At 48.7% G+C, this 20,494-nt stretch overlaps 1 pseudogene; it reads left to right on the top strand.

Annotated features, from left to right (window-relative positions):
• The first annotated feature begins 1,093 nt into the window (after window positions 1–1,093).
• Window positions 1,094–20,494, top strand: part of LOC141271457 (cingulin-like) — a 30,867-nt pseudogene continuing 11,466 nt past the window's right edge.

Raw genomic sequence — 20,494 nt, 5'->3', positions numbered from 1 at the left:
TGCCACTGAAAAGGCTCTAGGATATTACATGTGTAACATTCCTGCTAGCCACTGAGATGGACTATGTTATAAGCAGTTTATGATGTGTAATAAACTGCTGGACTTCATATTACCGGAAAACGTTGCATGTGTGCTTTAATTGACCCGGTGAAGTGAGTGCCCCTCAACATGATCATTAGCGCTACCTTACAATTGGTTGGAGAATGTGGGCAACTGCAGCCTGGTTGCTAGGGGTAACGGCACAGGATGACGAATGTGGATGCAAGCATCTGGCTGTAACTCAGCGGGGTTACGAAAATTGTCGTCGCACTCAAACCTGGTTTGCTGTGGCTTGGTGGGGCCACGAAAATTGTCAAGGGAGAAGTGGTTAGATGTCCAGCTGCAAACGCTCTTCAGCAAAATAGAGTTTCCTGAAGTAATGCAGAAGCAGATAAAGATGGCTGTGAAGGGAGAAACAGATGAGACTGAAGCTGTTGAGCGATTAAGGTGCCTGTTAAAGTTACAGCAACAGGAGATGGTGCAGGAGCTGTTGGCACCGTACAGAATGGCGGCAGCGGACCATTCCTTGAGTTCTCCTGGGGCACCGGTACTGTCCCAGAGTGCCCAGGGAGGTGGTAAGCGATGTTGTGAACTGGGTCCTAAGACTATCGCGTGGTTTGTTTTTTTTTGAAAAAAACCTACAGGTGTGGTTGTCCAAAAGGGGGCGGAGTCTAAAAAGAGGGTGGGGTATAGAATGCCAAAGTTGGTTACTGATCGTGTGTTGGTACCGCCTAAAAATGACAATTCAACCGTTGATAACTGGGTAGCTCCAGTAGAAGGGGTTGACATCAAAGTGGGGGGTGACTTGTTGGTCCACAACACCATGGGGAGTGACACAGACCCCACAACTGACGGTGACACTACGAAAGTAGAAAGAGAGTTCAGTCAGGAGGAGCTAAACGAGGTGAGAAAGTTCCCGTCTCGTCGTCGAAGGCGCAAGGGCCACAAAAAAGTTGTTCCTTTAGCCTTTGCTGAAAGGGTAAATAACGAAAATGCAATGCTGTGTGCCTTTATTCTGAGTGTGGATCCTCCTTCAGAAGCAGAGGAGATCAGGATGGAAGAGGAGGTGACGTTGCCAGTAGCAATCTCTGGTACAGTATCAGACAACAATGAAGATCAGGTGGAACAGTTGGATGCAGTTCTGCAGATTCGTTACAAGCAGGATGATCTACTGAGACAGAAGGCTCAGGAACTGACAAATGAAAGAGGAGGTGGCCAATCATGACCAAGAGCTGGAGCCTATCAGGCAGCAGTATCAGAGTGACGTGCAGCAACTAAGGAAAAACATGGAGAGCATGTCCCAGGACCAGCTGAACCTGGAGTCTGAACGGCAGAAAATAAACCACGTTGTGAGGAACTTGCAGCGAGAACTGGAGGAAAGCAGCAAGGAAATCAAAATTAAAGAGGACCTCAGCAAAACCAAAGAGGAGGCTTTTCAGTTGCAGTTTGACTAAGCGGTGTCTGAAGATGAGCTGTGCGAGATGAAAGATCGTTTCTCCCTGGTACAGTTAGAGCTGTACAAAGTGAAGAAAGGCTCTTTGGATGCGGAAGAAGCAGCGGTCTCAAGAAAGGAAGTGCAGAGATTTCAGGAGCAGGTGAAGCAGCTGATGCAGGAGAAGCAAAGGCTGGATGAGGGTCTACACCAGAGGGATAGGGAGCTATCTGCCTTAAAAGGGGCGCTGCAGGATGAAGTTTCTGGACGTGATCAAGACCTAGTACGACTGCGCAAACAGTTCAACCGGGAGCTGTGTGACTCCAAGAAGGAGTATGGTGAACTCATGAGGGAGCTGCCGCAATTCCAGGACCAAGTAGAGCCTCTAATGCAGGAGAAGGAGCGGCTGGAGGACTCTCTGTACCAGCGAGACCGGGAGCTATCCGCCCTGAAAGAGGCAATAAAAGATGAAGTGTCTGGTCACGACCGTGAGGCAGAAAAGATGCATGAAAAGTTCAATAGGGAACTGCAACAAACCAAGAGAGACTATGAGGATCTCCTCAAGGTTAAGGAAAAACTAGAGGATGATAAGGCTGATGCAGAGCACATGCGCCAAGTGACTGAGACCACTCTGCAGGACACCCGTGATGAAAATGATGATCTCCGCAGAAAGACCCTAGGACTGGAAGCTCAGGTGAAGGAGCTGAAGACGTTCTGTGTTGATCTCCAGAGGGCAGAGCCGTGCCTTAAGGATAGAATCGGCAGGATGGAAGCTGAGCGGAAAAAGATGGAGGAGTCTATCGGACAAGTGAGATATGAAGCAAATGCCTCCTCGAATAATGCGAGCTTGGATGATTCGGTGGATGTAAGAGCCGAGATCAAGGAGTTCAAGGAGACGTTACAAGCCCATTTGAAGCAAGAGAAGCTTGAGAGACTGGCTGTCGAGAGCCGAGTGGGCACATTGGAGACAGAGAGGTCTGAGAGAATTCTGCTGATAAAGGAGCAGTTGAAGCAGGAAGAGCTTCAGAGATGGGTTGCTGAGAGGCGAGTAGCTGAGCTAGAGGAAGAAGTTGTCGAGCTCAAAGGTCGCCTGGCAAAGTACCAATCAGTGAACGAGGCCTCCTTGGAGAAGGAGAAGGGCAAACAAATTGTGCTTAATCCTTTAAACCATGAGAAGGTGGACCTGAGGAGAGCTGAGAGAGTGTTAAAAGAAGATAAGTATGGAATGGAAGTTGTCAAGACGAGAATTCTTGAGTTCACAGCGGTGAGGCAGCTCAGGGGAAGCATACAGGGTAAAGAAGCTGAAAGTCAGTTGTCCCTGAAACCTGAGCCGGATGATCGTCTGGAAACCACTGGTGAGACAGAAACGTCTCAGTACAAGTGCCTCATAGATGTACCTGAAGATTTGAGAGAAGAATGCACCAGAGAGTCAGTGCATGAAGAGTTTAAGAAGGCCGTGTGAGCCTGTAAGGTATACTCGACCTCAGAAGCTAAACAGCTGTTGGTCCTGTCCACAACCGAAGTCACAGTGAAGAGGGTGGCTATCCTAAGTGACATGTACTGGCGATGTGTTCGCACGAAGCGGTTTGTCCGGTTGAAGATGGAACAAGCCATTAGACAACTGGAGCTTATGAGAAAAGCTCAAAGTCTGCGGGAAGAAGTCATCCGGGTGCCTCATGCTGTGGTAAGAAAGCTCATTGGTAGAAATGGCCGAACCATGCTGTAGTGCCGGCGTCCCTGCCCTCTGCTAGGCAGGGACGCTGCTCCCCTTACCGCTCTGCCCCGTGCCCGGCGTCCCTCTCCCGCTCTGCTGTCAGCGCGCGCTCCTTCCCGGCGTCCTCCTCCCGCTCTGCTCTCAGCGCGCGCTCCTTCCCGGCCCCTGTGCTTAGGGCGCGCGCGCGCGCGCTCCCCTCCTCTTAAAGGGGCCGCGCGCGCCGTCCTAAGGAGTCCCCGGCCAATGGCCGGAGGACTTCATCATATATAAGGCACCTCCTCCAAAATGGAGGTGCCCGAGCAATGTTGTTTGCACCTGTGTCTCACCTGTGCTTCAGCCCTCAGGTCCCGTTGCCAGTTACCTGCCAGTTACCTGTCAGATTCCTGCCTGATTACTTGCTACCTGTCTGCTAGTCTGAGGTCCGACGGTCTGCCTTACTACTCCTGTCAGTCTGTCTAAGGACCAGCCTGCCCGCTCACCTGGGAGCGCACCTCAGCTACCTGCCTGCTTTCCTGAGGTCCGACGGTCTGCCTTACAACTCCGGTCAGTCTGTCTATGGACCAGCTTGCCCGCTCACCTGGGAGCACTTCTCCGTTACCTGCCTGCTTGCCAGCCCGGAGGCTCCGCTGTCACGTGCTGTGACCACCAGCTACTCCAGACTCTTGCCCGCTCACCTGGGAGCGCTTCTCCGCTACTTGCCTGCTTGCCTGCCCGGAGGCTCTGCTGTCACGTGCTGTGACCACCAGCTATTCCTGAGACTCTTGCCCGCTCACCTGGGAGCGCTTCTCCGTTACCTGCCTGCTTGCCTGCCCGGAGGCTCCGCTGTCACGTGCTGTGATCACCAGCTACTCCAGACTCTTGCCCGCTCACCTGGGAGCGCTTCTCCGCTACCTGCCTGCTTGCCTGCCCGGAGGCTCCGCTGTCACGTGCTGTGACCACCAGCTATTCCTGAGACTCTTGCCCGCTCACCTGGGAGCGCTTCTCCGTTACCTGCCTGCTTGCCTACCTGGAGGCTCCGCCGTCACGTGCTGTGACCACCTGCTATTCCAGAGACTCTCGCTTGCTCACCTGGGAGCACACATTCTTCATCTGCCTTGCTAGCCTACCTGGAGGTTCAGCCATCACAGGTCGTACCTACCCTTTATCCAGAGACTGCCCCGATCACTTGCCGTGTCCTCCTGCCCGTACACCCAGAGACTGTCCTGGTCACCTCCTGTGACTACCTGCCTGGTCGCCACCCGCTCCCTTACAAGGACCGCCCCCTTGTATTGTAGCCCAGAGGTTCCGCCTCCCAGACCCGTTACAGTTTGCTCGGGCCATGGAACCCGGTGGCACCCAAGCTCCCTCGCTCTCGGACCTCTGTCTTGAACTGTCCCGTCAGAGGTCCCAACAGGAGTCCATCCTGGGTCACCTGCGGAATGTCAATACTCGCCTGAACACTCTGTCTGATCCACCAACAACCTCCGCCAGTGCCATATCTTGCAATCCGGCAGCTCCGCTGCCCACTAATACCATGGTATCCTACCCCGGACCCCGGCTTTCTGCACCTCCTCGCTTCGGAGGCGACTCCGTCCAGGCTCGGGGCTTCTTAAATCAGTGCACCCTGCACTTTGAACTTTTGTCCCACCAGTTTAACTCCGACCGGGCCAAAATTGCCTTCATCATGTCCCATCTCACCGGGGAGGCCCTGGCCTGGCTAAATCCTCTATGGGAGAGAGGAGACCCCCTGGTGTCCAACTTGCCTGCTTTTCTCACGGCTTTCCGGAAAGTCTTCGACGAACCCGGACGGAAGACCTCATCTGCATCATCGTTGCTACGCCTCCATCAGGAGAGTCTCACCGTGGGCCAATATGCCATACGGTTCCGTACCCTTGCCTCGGAGCTGGCCTGGGATAACGACGCTCTGGTTTCCGTCTTCTGGGAGGGTCTGTCCGGCCGTATTAAAGATGAACTTGCCGGTCGGGACATTCCTACCACTCTCGATGACTTAATAACTCTTGCCACCCGGATTGACCTACGGTTCCAGGAGCGTGCCAGAGAGGTCACCCGTGAGAGGAGGTTACCACGTCTAGCTCCTACTTTTCAGAAACCCGTCACTCCTTCTGTCTCTAACCAGGTACACCCTCCTGAGCCTATGCAGGTCGACCAGACCAAGATGGTCAAGACCCGTCAGGACTTACGCCGTGCCGAGGGGACCTGCTTCTACTGTGGCAGCAAGGAGCACCGGATCCGTGCCTGCCCGGAGAGGTCGGGAAACGCCTGTGTCTAGGTTCGCTCAGAGAGGTCCACCTAGACAAGAATAAATCCTCTCCATCCCTGCTGTTGTCAGTTTCAATCGTCTATGGGGAGAACCGTTATTTCGAACTAGCCCAACTGGACTCTGGAGCGGCCGGGAATCTTATTTCACAGTCCCTGGTAGAGAAATACCGCATCCCCACCAAACCTCTGGCTGTACCCTTGTCTGTGGCTGCCGTGGATGGGGGGCTCTTACCACACCCCATCCAACTCATCACCGAATCCATTACTCTGCAGGTGGGAATGCTGCATTCTGAAAGTATCTCCTTTCATGTTCTGCCTGGACTCTCTCACGCCCTCTTGCTAGGTCTGCCTTGGCTCCAGAGACATGCACCCGTGCTTGACTGGCAAACCGGAGAAGTCCTTCGCTGGGGACAAGACTGTCATAAGACCTGCCTGGTTCCCGTCCATCCCGTCCGTCCCTCTCCTACCCCAGCTAATCTACCTGGACTTCCAATTCCTTATTGGTCTTATGCTGATGTCTTTAATAAAAAGGAGGCAGAGACATTACCCCCTCATAGACCATACGATTGTCCCATCGACCTGTTACCCGGTACTACTCCTCCCCGTGGGCGTATTTATCCTTTATCCGCTGCTGAGACCCGGTCGATGTCCGAATATATTGAGGAGAATCTGGCCAGGGGATTCATCCGGAAATCTACCTCCCCGGCGGGAGCAGGCTTCTTTTTCGTCAAAAAGAAGGACGGCTCTCTCCGTCCCTGTATAGACTATAGAGGCCTAAACCAGATCACGGTGAAGAATAAGTACCCCCTTCCGCTCATTCCAGAATTATTTGATCGTCTGAGGGGGGCTAGAATCTTCACCAAACTAGACCTCCGTGGGGCGTACAACCTGGTTCGTATCCGTCAAGGGGATGAATGGAAGACGGCATTCAACACCCGGGACGGCCACTATGAATACCTGGTAATGCCCTTTGGTCTCTGTAACGCTCCTGCCGTCTTTCAAGAGTTGGTCAATGACATCTTCCGGGACCTTCTCTACTCCTGCGTAGTGGTGTACCTGGACGACATCTTGGTCTTCTCTCCGGATCTCCAGACTCACCGGAGGGACGTTCGTCAGGTCCTGCTCAGGCTCAGGCAGAATCACCTCTTCGCTAAATACAAGAAGTGCCTCTTTGAGCAGACCTCGCTTCCGTTTTTGGGCTACATTATTTCTCAGACCGGCCTACGAATGGATCCAGAGAAACTGTCTGCCATCGAGAAATGGCCCCGACCGGAGGGGTTGAAGGCCATTCAGCGGTTCCTGGGCTTCGCCAACTACTACCGCCTCTTCATACCACACTTCTCTTCCCGGACTGCCCCAATTTCCACGCTCACCCGTAAGGGTACTAATCCCAAAGAGTGGCCGCCCGAAGCAGAAGAAGCCTTTCTTTCCTTAAAACAGGCCTTCTCTTCCGCCCCGGTGCTGCATCGCCCGGACGGCAACAAGCAGTTCTTCCTGGAAGTGGACGCCTCCTCCTCTGGAGCTGGAGCGGTACTTACTCAAAAATCTTCTTCCGGGAGGATGGTAACTTGCGGCTTCTTCTCTAAACTCTTCTCCTCCTCAGAGCGCAATTATTCCATTGGAGATCGAGAGTTATTGGCCATCAAACTGGCATTGGAGGAGTGGCGTTACCTGCTTGAGGGGGCTCTTCACCCGGTAATAATTTACACTGACCACAAGAACTTGGCTTACCTCCAGCATGCCCAGAGACTTAACCCGCGCCAAGCCCGGTGGTCCTTGTTTTTTGCTCGTTTTGATTTTGTCCTTCATTTTCGCCCGGCTGACAAAAACGTCAAGGCGGACGCCTTGTCTCGATCCTTTCTGGTATCTGATCTCGAGGAAGATCCGAAACACATCATCGATCCCGCCAGAGTAATGCAGGTGGCTCCCGTGAGTCTAAATCGTCTCCCTCCCGGAAAGACGTTCGTATCAGTACCTGATCGGGAGAAGATCCTTCACTGGGGTCACTCGTCTAAACTGGCTGGCCACGCTGGTCAGAAGAAGACCCTCCAGCTTATTTCCCGGCACTACTGGTGGCCTACCCTGCACAAGGATGTAATAGACTTTGTTTCTGCCTGTGTGTCCTGCGCCCGCAACAAGGTTCCGAGACATCTGCCAGCCGGTCGCCTTCTTCCGCTCCCAGTGCCTGCTGCCCCCTGGCAGCATATTGCAATGGACTTCATAACTGACCTCCCACTCTCTGCCGGTTGTACGGTCATTTGGGTGGTCGCTGACCGCTTCTCCAAGATGGCTCATTTCGTTCCCCTGCCAGGCCTCCCGTCTGCACCCGAGCTAGCTAGAGACTTTATTCGTCACATCTTCCGTCTTCATGGCCTGCCCCTCCACATCGTGTCGGATCGTGGGGTACAGTTCACCTCACGCTTCTGGAGAGCCACTTGTAAACTACTAGACGTCACCCTGGACTTCTCTTCCGCTTACCACCCACAGTCCAATGGTCAAGTGGAGCGGATCAATCAGAACCTGACCAGTTACCTCCGGCACTTTGTTAATGCCCACCATTCTGACTGGGTGGATCTCCTACCATGGGCCGAGTTCTCTTACAATAATCACGAGAGCGAATCCTCCTCCAAATCCCCGTTTTTTGTAGTCTTTGGTCAGCATCCTCGGATTCCTTTTCCTGTCTCCACCTCGGTGGACAACCCGGCTGCGGAATCTCTCGTTAGCAAATTTTCCTCCATTTGGGAGAGTACCCGATCCGCACTCCTTCAGTCGTCCGAGCGGATGAAAAGACACGCTGACAAAAAACGCCTGGATCCTCCTCAATTTCGTCCAGGAGATAAGGTTTGGCTCTCATCTAAATATGTTCGACTCAAGATACCCTCTTACAAGTTAGGGCCTCGGTTCATCGGACCTCTGGAGGTCACCAGTCAGATCAACCCGGTGGCCTATAAATTGAAACTCCCGGCCAACTTACGGATCCCTAACTCCTTCCATGTATCTCTCCTCAAACCTGTGGTACTTAACTCTTTTTCCAAGTCTACAGGTACGCCTCCTGCTCCGGTTTCTGCTGAGGACGAGTTTGAGGTAGAGAACATTCTTGCCACCAAAAGGGTAAGAGGAAAGACCTTTTTTCTGGTAGATTGGAAGGGGTTTGGTCCTGAGGAGAGAACGTGGGAGCCCCGGGAGAACATCCATGCCCCTCTCATCCTAGCTAAATTTCTGTCTGGCCTAAAAAAGGGGGGGCCTAAAGGGGGGGGTACTGTAGTGCCGGCGTCCCTGCCCTCTGCTAGGCAGGGACGCTGCTCCCCTCACCGCTCTGCCCCGTGCCCGGCGTCCCTCTCCCGCTCTGCTGTCAGCGCGCGCTCCTTCCCGGCGTCCTCCTCCCGCTCTGCTCTCAGCGCGCGCTCCTTCCCGGCCCCTGTGCTTAGGGCGCGCGCGCGCGCGCTCCCCTCCTCTTAAAGGGGCCGCGCGCGCCGTCCTAAGGAGTCCCCGGCCAATGGCCGGAGGACTTCATCATATATAAGGCACCTCCTCCAAAATGGAGGTGCCCGAGCAATGTTGTTTGCACCTGTGTCTCACCTGTGCTTCAGCCCTCAGGTCCCGTTGCCAGTTACCTGCCAGTTACCTGTCAGATTCCTGCCTGATTACTTGCTACCTGTCTGCTAGTCTGAGGTCCGACGGTCTGCCTTACTACTCCTGTCAGTCTGTCTAAGGACCAGCCTGCCCGCTCACCTGGGAGCGCACCTCAGCTACCTGCCTGCTTTCCTGAGGTCCGACGGTCTGCCTTACAACTCCGGTCAGTCTGTCTATGGACCAGCTTGCCCGCTCACCTGGGAGCACTTCTCCGTTACCTGCCTGCTTGCCAGCCCGGAGGCTCCGCTGTCACGTGCTGTGACCACCAGCTACTCCAGACTCTTGCCCGCTCACCTGGGAGCGCTTCTCCGCTACCTGCCTGCTTGCCTGCCCGGAGGCTCTGCTGTCACGTGCTGTGACCACCAGCTATTCCTGAGACTCTTGCCCGCTCACCTGGGAGCGCTTCTCCGTTACCTGCCTGCTTGCCTGCCCGGAGGCTCCGCTGTCACGTGCTGTGACCACCAGCTACTCCAGACTCTTGCCCGCTCACCTGGGAGCGCTTCTCCGCTACCTGCCTGCTTGCCTGCCCGGAGGCTCCGCTGTCACGTGCTGTGACCACCAGCTATTCCTGAGACTCTTGCCCGCTCACCTGGGAGCGCTTCTCCGTTACCTGCCTGCTTGCCTACCTGGAGGCTCCGCCGTCACGTGCTGTGACCACCTGCTATTCCAGAGACTCTCGCTTGCTCACCTGGGAGCACACATTCTTCATCTGCCTTGCTAGCCTACCTGGAGGTTCAGCCATCACAGGTCGTACCTACCCTTTATCCAGAGACTGCCCCGATCACTTGCCGTGTCCTCCTGCCCGTACACCCAGAGACTGTCCTGGTCACCTCCTGTGACTACCTGCCTGGTCGCCACCCGCTCCCTTACAAGGACCGCCCCCTTGTATTGTAGCCCAGAGGTTCCGCCTCCCAGACCCGTTACACATGCAAATGATGGTAAAGAAGTCTGGTGTGATAAAAATAAGCAGTCCACGTGATCATCAGGACTGGATACTGGATGAAGACGGCATGGTGTCATTCTCTGCTGTAGGAACAGAAGAAAATCTTGCATATATACGAATGCTGATGGAGTACGGAGTGACCTACCTGCGAGAGGTAGAACAGTTGAATCTCGCCAGACTGCGAATAGAAAGACAGCGTCGCCTGAGCAGCAGAAGATGGCAGCCGTCTATAAATTGTGAGACCAGACAGAGAAAGGGCCCCCTAAATATTAGAACAGCTACAGCAGAAGTTAGAGACCTTTCAGGATGTCCTGAGGTTAGTGGGCATGGGTTTAGAGGTAGTGAGACCTCCAGTAACTCAGGTCTGAGAGGCCCATGCAACAGTCCCAGTAGAGTACGAGACAGTACGGAGTCGTACCGGACCTTACATACAAGCGCAAGTGAGTCGCACTGCTATATTGACCGCTGGGAGCAGGGGAGGTCTGACGAGGTTACGACTAGGAAATGTGACTTGACGAAGTTGGAGACAATGACAGGTGGTAGGTCCCTAAGGAATGGGCTAATGTTGATGACTAATGTTCCAGGGGCTGAGCAGCGCAAATGTCAAGTACATCGTCTCTGTATGAACTGTGGGTTATAATGTGATTGTGTATATTATGTGCTCAACCCCACAAGTTTGAACAGGGGGGGGATATGTAATGCAGCGGCTTGCTGCACTGCCAAAATGTCAGAGGGGGTGTGTTCTGGATGACCATGTACCTCCCCTTCAGGTGACTGATCACATGACTGTGACATCATCACAGGTCCTGTGTGCACAGAAGGATATATAAATCCTGGTGGTTTTTGAAACGGTGGAGAAGTCTGGTCCCTGTGTCTGGGACACCATTAGCCTGGAGAGGCAAGAGGCCTGGTCCCTGTGTCTGGGACACCATTAGCCTTGAGAGGCAAGAGGCCTGGTCCCTGTGTCTGGGACACCAGTAACCCTGGAAGGCACGTGGCCTGGAGACCACGTCTCGGGAGCCTTAATCCACAGCTGTGGCAGAACAGAGCTGATAGAAGCAGCTAAGACCTGGCAAAGGTAAATCGGTGCTTTAAATGAATATTGATGTTGTACCTTACTGAAGTCTGTATCTGAAGCCAAGCGGGCTTAGCTGCCACTGAAAAGGCTCTAGGATATTACATGTGTAACATTCCTGCTAGCCACTGAGATGGACTATGTTATAAGCAGTTTATGATGTGTAATAAACTGCTGGACTTTATATTACCGGAAAACGTTGCATGTGTGCTTTAATTGACCCGGTGAAGTGAGTGCCCCTTAACATGATCATTAGCGCTACCTTACAACTGTTAATATTATAACACCAATGGTTATATTAGTAGGTAAATATATCTATTGCATGTGCATCTCAACTATAGATATAATGTTCCCATTAAATATGCCCAAGATAGGCCAGATTAAACAAAAATTGGTGTTTAGTATATTAATTACCTAAGTGGAAAGCGTGTTGACTGAATCCATAGGACAGAGTGTAACTGCATCCCTCCACCACGACACACGTTTCATCTTGCTTCTCCCGGTGGTATGTCAGGGTGGGGGAGCATCACTGCCATTTAAGGCCAGGTGGACCAATTGGGGGATCCGGAGTTGTTACCTGGTGAAAGTCCTCCCACCTGCACTGTACTAGTCAGCTTTTTCCATGTCATAATGATGAGTACACGTGGTTCTTTCTGCGCATGCGGTCATCTCGCCACCACAGGTAAATTAACTTTCATCTGAGAGCTGCTGTTCACACCCCAGATGGGCAGGGGGGCCTGTCGTCACCAGTTGCCATGAGCAGGACAGTAAGATGTATAGCGTGATTGTGGCATGCGCACCACCACGACATTGGTCTGTAAATAGACTACATCGCTCTGTGTAGTGTAATGCAGCGACGTGCTTGCATTACGGTAATGGTCTAGGATGTGTTTTACCTGACCATATACCTTTCCCCTCAGGTGACTGGTCACATGACTGTGACATCACACAGGTCCTGTATGCACAGTAAAGGTCTGTACACATGACTGGGACAGCACACAGGACCTATACACACAGCTGACTGATCACATGACTGTGACATCAGCAAGGTCCTGTCAGTTTGTGTGTGTGTGCACAGGATATATAAACCCTGGTAATTTGAGACAGGTGTGTTCGGTGTGAGGCCTGTGCTCCGTGTGTGTGGGACACCGTTTGTGAGAGGCCTAGGGAGGCCGAGAGTGAAGCCTGGCAGCCTGGAAGGCCGAGCCTGGATCCTGTGCGTGGATGTCAGTGGCCTTTGAGGGAGAGCCGGCTTGGTGAAGAACCCTGAAAGGCGCAGGCTGGATGTCAAGTGTGGAAGACATACCAGTAGCCTACGAGGGGACGACGGCTAGAGACCCCCACTTGGGAAAGCCGCAAAGCCACAGTGGTGGCGGAATAAATGGACTGTAGCAGCTAAAACCCGGCAAAGGTAATACATTTTGTTACATGGACTGTGTTATGGACATTGATAATTTATTACCTTGCCGTAGGCTGTAACCTGGAGCAAGTGGGCCTGTGTGCCACTTGTCTCATGAATATTGTAGATATGTGTGTCGGCGTGCCACAGAGTTGGACCCGGTGAACTGTGGCTTATGATGTAATAAACTGCAACATTGTGAGAAAAGCGTAAAGACATTGCTTATGTGCCTTAATTGACCCGGTGCAGCGAGTAACCCCCAATATGATGACTAGCGCTGCCTTACAGTAGTATGAACATGAAAAATGGCTATTTTATCCATATTGAAATAAAATAGGAACTAGACATGTCAGCATTTGTAGGTATCTTACTTCAGTAGACTAGGGGTCATTAGTCCAGACATACTAAAACATAGCTTTAGTTTAAGTTTGCTAACAGTCTGAGGTTTAATCTTTATTACTGAAGGGAATTAGCCTTTTGTATACACTGTGTAATGCAGCGACTTGCTGGCATTATGGTAATGGTCTAGGATGTGTTTTACCTGACCATATACCTTCCCCCTCAGGTGACTGGTCACATGACTGTGACATCACACAGGTCCTGTATGCACAGTAAAGGTCTGTACACATGACTGGGACAGCACACAGGACCTATACACACAGCTGACTGATCACATGACTGTGACATCAGCAAGGTCCTGTCAGTATGTGTGTGTGTGTGCACAGGATATATAAACCCTGGTAATTTGAGACAGGTGTGTTCGGTGAGAGAGGCGTAAGGCCTGTTCCCGTGTGTGTGGGAACACCGTTCGTGTGAGGCCTAGTGAGGCCGAGAGTGAAGCCTGGCAGCCTGGAAGGCCGAGCCTGGATCCGGTGCGTGGATGTCAGTGGCCTTTGAGGGAGAGCCGGCTTGGTGCAGAACCTTGAAAGGCGCAGGCTGGATGTCAAGTGTGGAAGACATACCAGTAGCCTACGAGGGGACGACGGCTAGAGACCCCCACCTGGGAAAGCCGCAAAGCCACAGTGGTGGCGGAATAAACGGACTGTAGCAGCCAAAACCCGCTAAAGGTAAAAACGCTGCGTTATATGGCCATTTATGTTGTTGCCTAGCCAAGGGCTATAACGGGAGCCAAGTGGACGTATCTGTCGCTGGAAAGGCTCCCGAGTGTGATGTGTGTAATATGCCGGTCTGCCACTTGAGAAGCTCCCGGAGGTGATAGGTGTAAACATGCCGGGCGTATACTAAGATGGACTGTGTGATTAGCGGTTTATGACGAAATAATAAACTGCATTGTGAATTATCGGAAGGACATTGCTTATGTGCCTTAATTGACCCGATGCAGCGAGTATCCCCCATTATGATGACTAGCGCTGCCTTACAACTGTGTTTGCTAGAACCAGAGACAGACGATTGCACAATATTGTAAATAAGACTACAGGCATATGGCTTAAGATGGAGAAGCTTATTGTAGTACCAAAAATATAAGTGGCTATCTGAAACCCATTATGATGTATTCAACCTTTAATTAAATATTCTTATTATATATTCTTTGTTAATGTATACTTTATCTGTGAATGTATCTCACTGATACATAGCTTCTTAACACAATATACTGTCTGGGAAGAAAACCTTGTTCTGATTTATAACCCGGTATAGGATTTACTCTTATCATATGTAAACATTATGACAGAAGTAGAATGGTCCGTGAACAGGTCTTGTCCGGTATTGCTTATCTGTGATAGCTGGCCACTGTCACAGGATTGGAATGTTGGACAACAACCTATGAATTTTCATGCTTACGTAATATTAGGTTGGGTAAGCCTTTTTTTTAAATATAAAAGCTGTTGAAGAATTCGGTTATGGCAGAAGCATTGTGGACCTGTGAAGAGGACGCACTTTACAGTGTAGGAGCTAGGACGCATTCTCTGCCCATCGCTGAACGCTTCTCCAGCTGAAGTTTCTGGACAGATGATGTACATGCTACTAGGGAAATCTTTTTCTTCTTCTATCTAATAGCAAGTATGTAACCTTTATAAGTATTTAACCTTTGTAACCTTTAATCTACAAAAGTGTATGCAATATCATAATATCATACTATTCCTTTGATTCTGTATTTGATCTTTCAAATTAACTGTTATAAATAAAATTGCGTTATATTACAAGTGGTTGCCTCCTTTAAAGCCGTATCCGAACCTTATTGCTAAAAACTTGGCAATACACTCTGACGCCTGCAGTCTTTGATAGGCTGGCGACCTTTCAATGTTACTGCTATGTGACGTCAGCGCACAGCCCGTAACTGAGCAGAGTGCCCTGTCACAGCTGCAGTCGGCGGTAATTTTAACGACCATGCTGAATATGAAGCCACATGAGGACACCGGGGGAGCGCAGGAAGGTGAGAAGAATCTTTTTTTTTTTTCCTCTCAGTGATTGGACAGGGTAGTGGACATGTAGGCTGACATAAGGGCCTAGGATGGGAACATTATTACTGGAGGGGGCCCAGGATGGGGACAATATTACTGGAGGGGGCCCAGGATGGGGACAATATTACTGGAAGGGGCCCAGGATGGGGACAATATTACTGGAAGGGGCCCAGGAGCGGGACAATATTACTGGAAGGGGCCCAGGATGGGGACAATATTACTGGCCCAGGATGAGGACATTATTACTGGAAGGGGCCCAGAATGGGGACATTATTAGTGGGAGGGGCCCAGGATGGAGACCTTATTAAAGTGAACATAGATGGGGGCAACAAAGGGGCCTAGGATGGGGACATTAATAAAGGGGCACAGGATTTGGGACTTTATTAAATGGGTGACATAATTACTTTATGGGGGTCAGGATGAGGAAAAAACATTGTTGGTTTATGGTGGCAAGTGGGGACATACACTGTCTGCCGAATTATTAGGCAAGTTGTATTTTAGAGGATTATTTTTATTATTGATCAACAACTATGTTCTCAATCAACCCAAAAGACTCATAAATATCCAAGCTTAATATTTTTTGGAAGTTGGAGTGTTTTTTTTTAGATTTGGCTATCTTAGGAGGATATCTGTTTGTGCAGGTAACTATTAATGTGCCGAATTATTAGGCAACTTAATAGAAACCAAATATAATCCCATCTCACTTGTTTATTTTCACCAGGTAAACCAATATCAGGGCACAAAATTTAGAAATAAACATTTCTGACATGCAAAAACCAAAACCAAAAAAATTAGTGATCAATATAGCCACCTTTCTTTATGATGACACTCAACAGCCTTCCATCCATAGATTCTGTCAGTTGCTTGATCTGTTTTCGATCAACATTGCATGCAGCAGCCACCACAGCCTCCCAGACACTGTTCCGAGAGGTGTACTGTTTTCCCTCCCTGTAGATCTCACATTTTATGATGGACCATAGGTTCTCTATGGGGTTCAGATCAGGTGAACAAGGGGGCCATGTCATTATTTTTTCTTCTTTTAGACCTTTACTGGCCAGCCACGCTGTGGAGTAGTTGGATGCATGTGATGGAGCATTGTCCTGCATGAAAATCATGTTTTTCTTGAACGATACCGACTTCTTCCTGTACCACTGCTTGAAGAAGTTGTCTTCCAGAAACTGGCAGTAGGTCTGAGAGTTGAGCTTCACTCCATCCTCAACCCGAAAAGGTCCCACAAGTTCATCTTTGATGATACCAGCCCATACCAGTACCCCACCTCCACCTTGCTGGCGTCTGAGTCGGAGTGGAGCTCTCTGCCCTTTACTGATCCAGCCTCTGGCCCATCCATCTGGCCCATCAAGAGTCACTCTCATTTCATCAGTCCATAAAACCTTTGAAAAATCAGTCTTAAGATATTTCTTGGCCCATTCTTGACATTTTATCTTATGTTTCTTGTTCAAAGGTGGTCGTTTTTCAGCCTTCCTTACCTTGGCCATGTCCCTGAGTATCACACACCTTGTGCTTTTTGATACTCCAGTAACGTTGCAGCTCTGAAATATGGCAAAACTGGTGGCGAATGGCATCTTGGCAGCTTCACGCTTGATTTTCCTCAATTCATGGGCAGTTATTTTGCGCATTTTTTGGCCAACACGCTTCTTGCGACCCTGTTGGCTATTTGCCATGAAATGCTTGATTGTTCGGTGATCATGCTTCAAAAGTTTGGAAATTTCAAGACTGCTGCATCCCTCTGCAAGACATCTCACAATTTTGGACTTTTCAGAGCCCGTCAAATCTCTCTTCTGACCCATTTTGCCAAAGGAAAGGAAGTTGCCTAATAATTAAGCACACCTTATATAGGGTGTTGATGTCATTAGTCAACACCCCTCCTCATTACAGAGATGCTCATCACCAGATTTACTTAATTGGTAGTTGGCTCTCAAGCCTATACAGTTTGGAGTAGGACAACATGTATAAAAAGTATCATGTGATCAAAATACTCATTTGCCTAATAATTCTGCACACAGTGTAATTACTGTGGGGACCAATCAGGGGACATTGTTATTGCTGTAATTTAATTTACTTTTGAAGATACTGTCTTCCATGTGGGGTAACAAAAGTGGGATCCTGTTACTGTGCAGAGCAGCACTATGTCGCTGTGTATAATGTCACCGGTGATCACCGTATTACCTGTACACTATATACAGAGCTCCTGTGTATAATGGCACTGGTGATCACAGTATTACCTGTATACTATATACACAAGACCTCTGTATATGCTGTAATGTAACTGGTGATCACTGTATTATCTGTATACTATAATAATTTTTATTTCCATAGCGCCAACATATTCCGCAGCACTTTACATTTTAGAGGGGACTTGTACAGACAATAAAAGACATTACAGAAAAACAATAATCACATAAATCAACACATACCAGGAGGAGAGAGGGCCCTGCTCGCAAGCTTACAGTCTATGACTAAATAGGGAAGACACAAAGGGTGAATGGTAATAATTGCTTGTATTGTACAGTCAACCATCAATTTAATAAATAGGGTAATTACATAATGCTAAATGAACCAGTCACCAACCAGTATGTGAACAAGTACAGACACAGAAGTCTATTAAGTAAATGGGGGTGTGTGAATAGATGATACGAGGGTCCTGATTTGGAAGGAAGAAAAAGAAAAAAAAGGGGGGTAGTTATATAAGTGAGGTGAGGCAAAAGGCCAGTCTAAAGAAATGTGTTTTAGGGCACGCTTAAAACTGTGGGTATTGGGGATTATTCGAAGAATCCTGGGTAGTGCATTCCAAAGAATTGGCGCAGCATGTGAGAAGTTTTGAACACTGGAATGAGAGTTTCAGTTTATTAATAATATTTTTTATTTCTATAGTGCCAACATATTCCACAGCACTTTACATTTTAGATGGGACTTGTACATACAATAAAAGACAATACTATATACAGAGCTCCTGTGTATAATGTCATTGGTGATCACTGCATTACCTGTATACTGAAACTATATACAGAGCTCCTGTGTATAATGTTACCATTGGTAATATTAATGTTATTAGTATTATGGTTTTTATTAATGATCACTATTGTATTATTCGGTCACTATGTAGTGGTAATATATGATCTGGTCATGGTGTGGTGGTATTTCTCCCTTGTATGTGGTATTATTTGGTCACTATGTGGTGGTAATATGTGGCCTGGTCATGGTGTGGTGGTATTTATCCGCTGTAAGTGGTATTATTCGATCACTATGTGATCGTAATATGTGATCTGGTCATGGTGTGAAGGTATTTATCCCTTGTTTGTGGCATTAGTTGGTCACATTGTGGTGGTATTTGTTCATTGTATGTGGTATTATTAGTCTTGGTATTGTGGATTATGTTGTGTATGGAGATACCAATAAGGGGAAGATTCTTGATTTTCAATAGAGATTAAATATTGGATATTTAACCTCTCCCTGTCCTTTGACTATTACACAGTAACAAATATGCACTTACAGGGGTTCTACGGTGAAAACAAGAAATCACCTGTCCTAAGGCCATGTTCACACATTCAGTATTTGGTCAGGATTTTGCCTCAGTATTTGTAAGCCAAAAACAGGAGTGGGTGATAAATGCAAAAGTGGTGAGCTGTTTCTATTATACTTTTCTTCTAATTGTTCCAATCCTGATTTTAGCTTACAAATGCTGATGTCAAGTACTGATCAAATACTGAACATGTGAACATGGCCAAAGGATAAAAGATAAGTTATTGATTGATGGGGGTCGGACTTGCTGGGACCTGCACCGATTTACAGAATGTGCAGCTTTTATCCTCATTAGTATGGAGCGGCATGTGCAACTCGACCACTTATCCATTCATTCCCTAAGGGGTGCACTTGGCTTTTTCTGGAAGCCCCCAAACAGCATGAATGAGGCTGCGGTCAGCTATCCCCAGCTGCCGCTCTATTTTAAAATGGGAATAAAAGTGCCCTGTCAGGGATAAAAGTTCGCCATTCTTCCAATCGATGCAGTTTCCAATGGTCGGATTCCACCGATCAATAAGATATCACCTGCCTAACCTGTGGATCGGTGATAACTTATTTTCATCAAATAACCCTTTAATGCAAACTACCATAATTGTACATCCCAGTTATGGTGCCGCACAGTAGATGGGCAGGTGCCGCCTGTGTTTTACAGTCGACGCTCCACTATAACAGGGATAACAGGTATTTGCATATAACTGTAGGGTGGGCCCCAGAGTCAATTCCCCCTGTAGGCCCCAGACACCCCAGTCCGACCCTGTATATGAGCCAAACGTATAAGCCAAATATTAGCCTGATAAGTCAAGTATACCAAAATAAGCCCAATTAGCCAAATATCAACTTAGATGTGGTGCATATTGGTACAAATGTGCTAAAGCTCAAAGTAAAGGGTGTGTGTGAAGGTACAAAAGTGCATACACCACAGATGAAGGAAGCTATACCAGCTAGCGAAAAGTGCATCAGTGTTGCTTATAATATTGAAAAGAAGAAAAAGTGCATTGTTAACCCATTGGGGTTACTGAGTGCAGGTGCATGTGTAGATGATGAATGTGTAGGTTTATCATCATCCGCATTTCTATGTCTCTGCAATGCTCCTGTACTAGAATTTTAAGTTCCCGTGTTGTTAGTAAAATACTTCTTTTTCGATATGGACATACCGCATAATATGTAACACCTTTGGATATGTAGGAGATGTACTTTCTGATGTCAAACGTTTTTGACCCATCAAAGTTGCTGAAGGTGTTGGCCTTGATAAGATTTGAACAGGCCTGACATAGCCCACATATATAGAAGTCTTTAGGTGTGAATCCGGCATTTGGTAAAAAAAATTTGTAGGATTATAGTGGCTATGTAATAGAAAGTCCCATAAGTTTCTAGATCTGTTTTCTACAATTGAGGGTGTAGATGGAAGAATCGGTCAGTATGAAGGACTGTCCAATGTCTGTCTATGATTTCTCAGAACTTGTGCCACTTATTATGGTATATTATAATAAGTTGTACCTGATTGTCAGAATGGGAGTCTCTTTTGGTCCTATTGTTGTTTAGTAATTCATTCCTGGGTGTCTTTTTGGCCCTCTGGCAGCCCCGTCAAATAATTATTTTGCTATATCCACGTTCCTGAAATCTTTGGACTAATTCTTCAGATTGTGCTTCAAAATCCTGGATATCTGAAACATTGAGAGAAACTCAATATAAAATAATACATGGGGCCATCTACGTCTTTAATATACCGAAAAAAGATCCATTATCAAATAGATTAATTGCATGCCCTAAGTGTCATCATCCATACTCTGACCTTATGCACGGCCTATGGTCCTGCACCGATTCAACAGTATATTGGGATCAGGTTTCAGATTTGATGAATACTATATGGGGTCCAAGGGTACACCCCCTCTCCATACTTAGCCATACTACATTATTGGAGTAACCCAGAGAATATCTACAAAATAACAAAAAGCCCCCCAAAACTGCTCCATACTCTACTCTTCCTGGCAAAAAGCAGATACTCAAACATTGGCTAGATCCTATCATTCCCCCCATAGA

The sequence above is a fragment of the Phyllobates terribilis genome, unplaced genomic scaffold (genome assembly GCF_046119375.1).
Source record: "Phyllobates terribilis strain yellow unplaced genomic scaffold, ASM4611937v1 Scaffold_5__5_contigs__length_657084704, whole genome shotgun sequence".
In the NCBI taxonomy this organism is placed as follows: Eukaryota; Metazoa; Chordata; class Amphibia; order Anura; family Dendrobatidae; genus Phyllobates; species Phyllobates terribilis.
The sequence above is the reverse complement of the archived record's forward strand: the minus strand, read 5'-3'. Positions and strand labels throughout refer to the sequence as shown.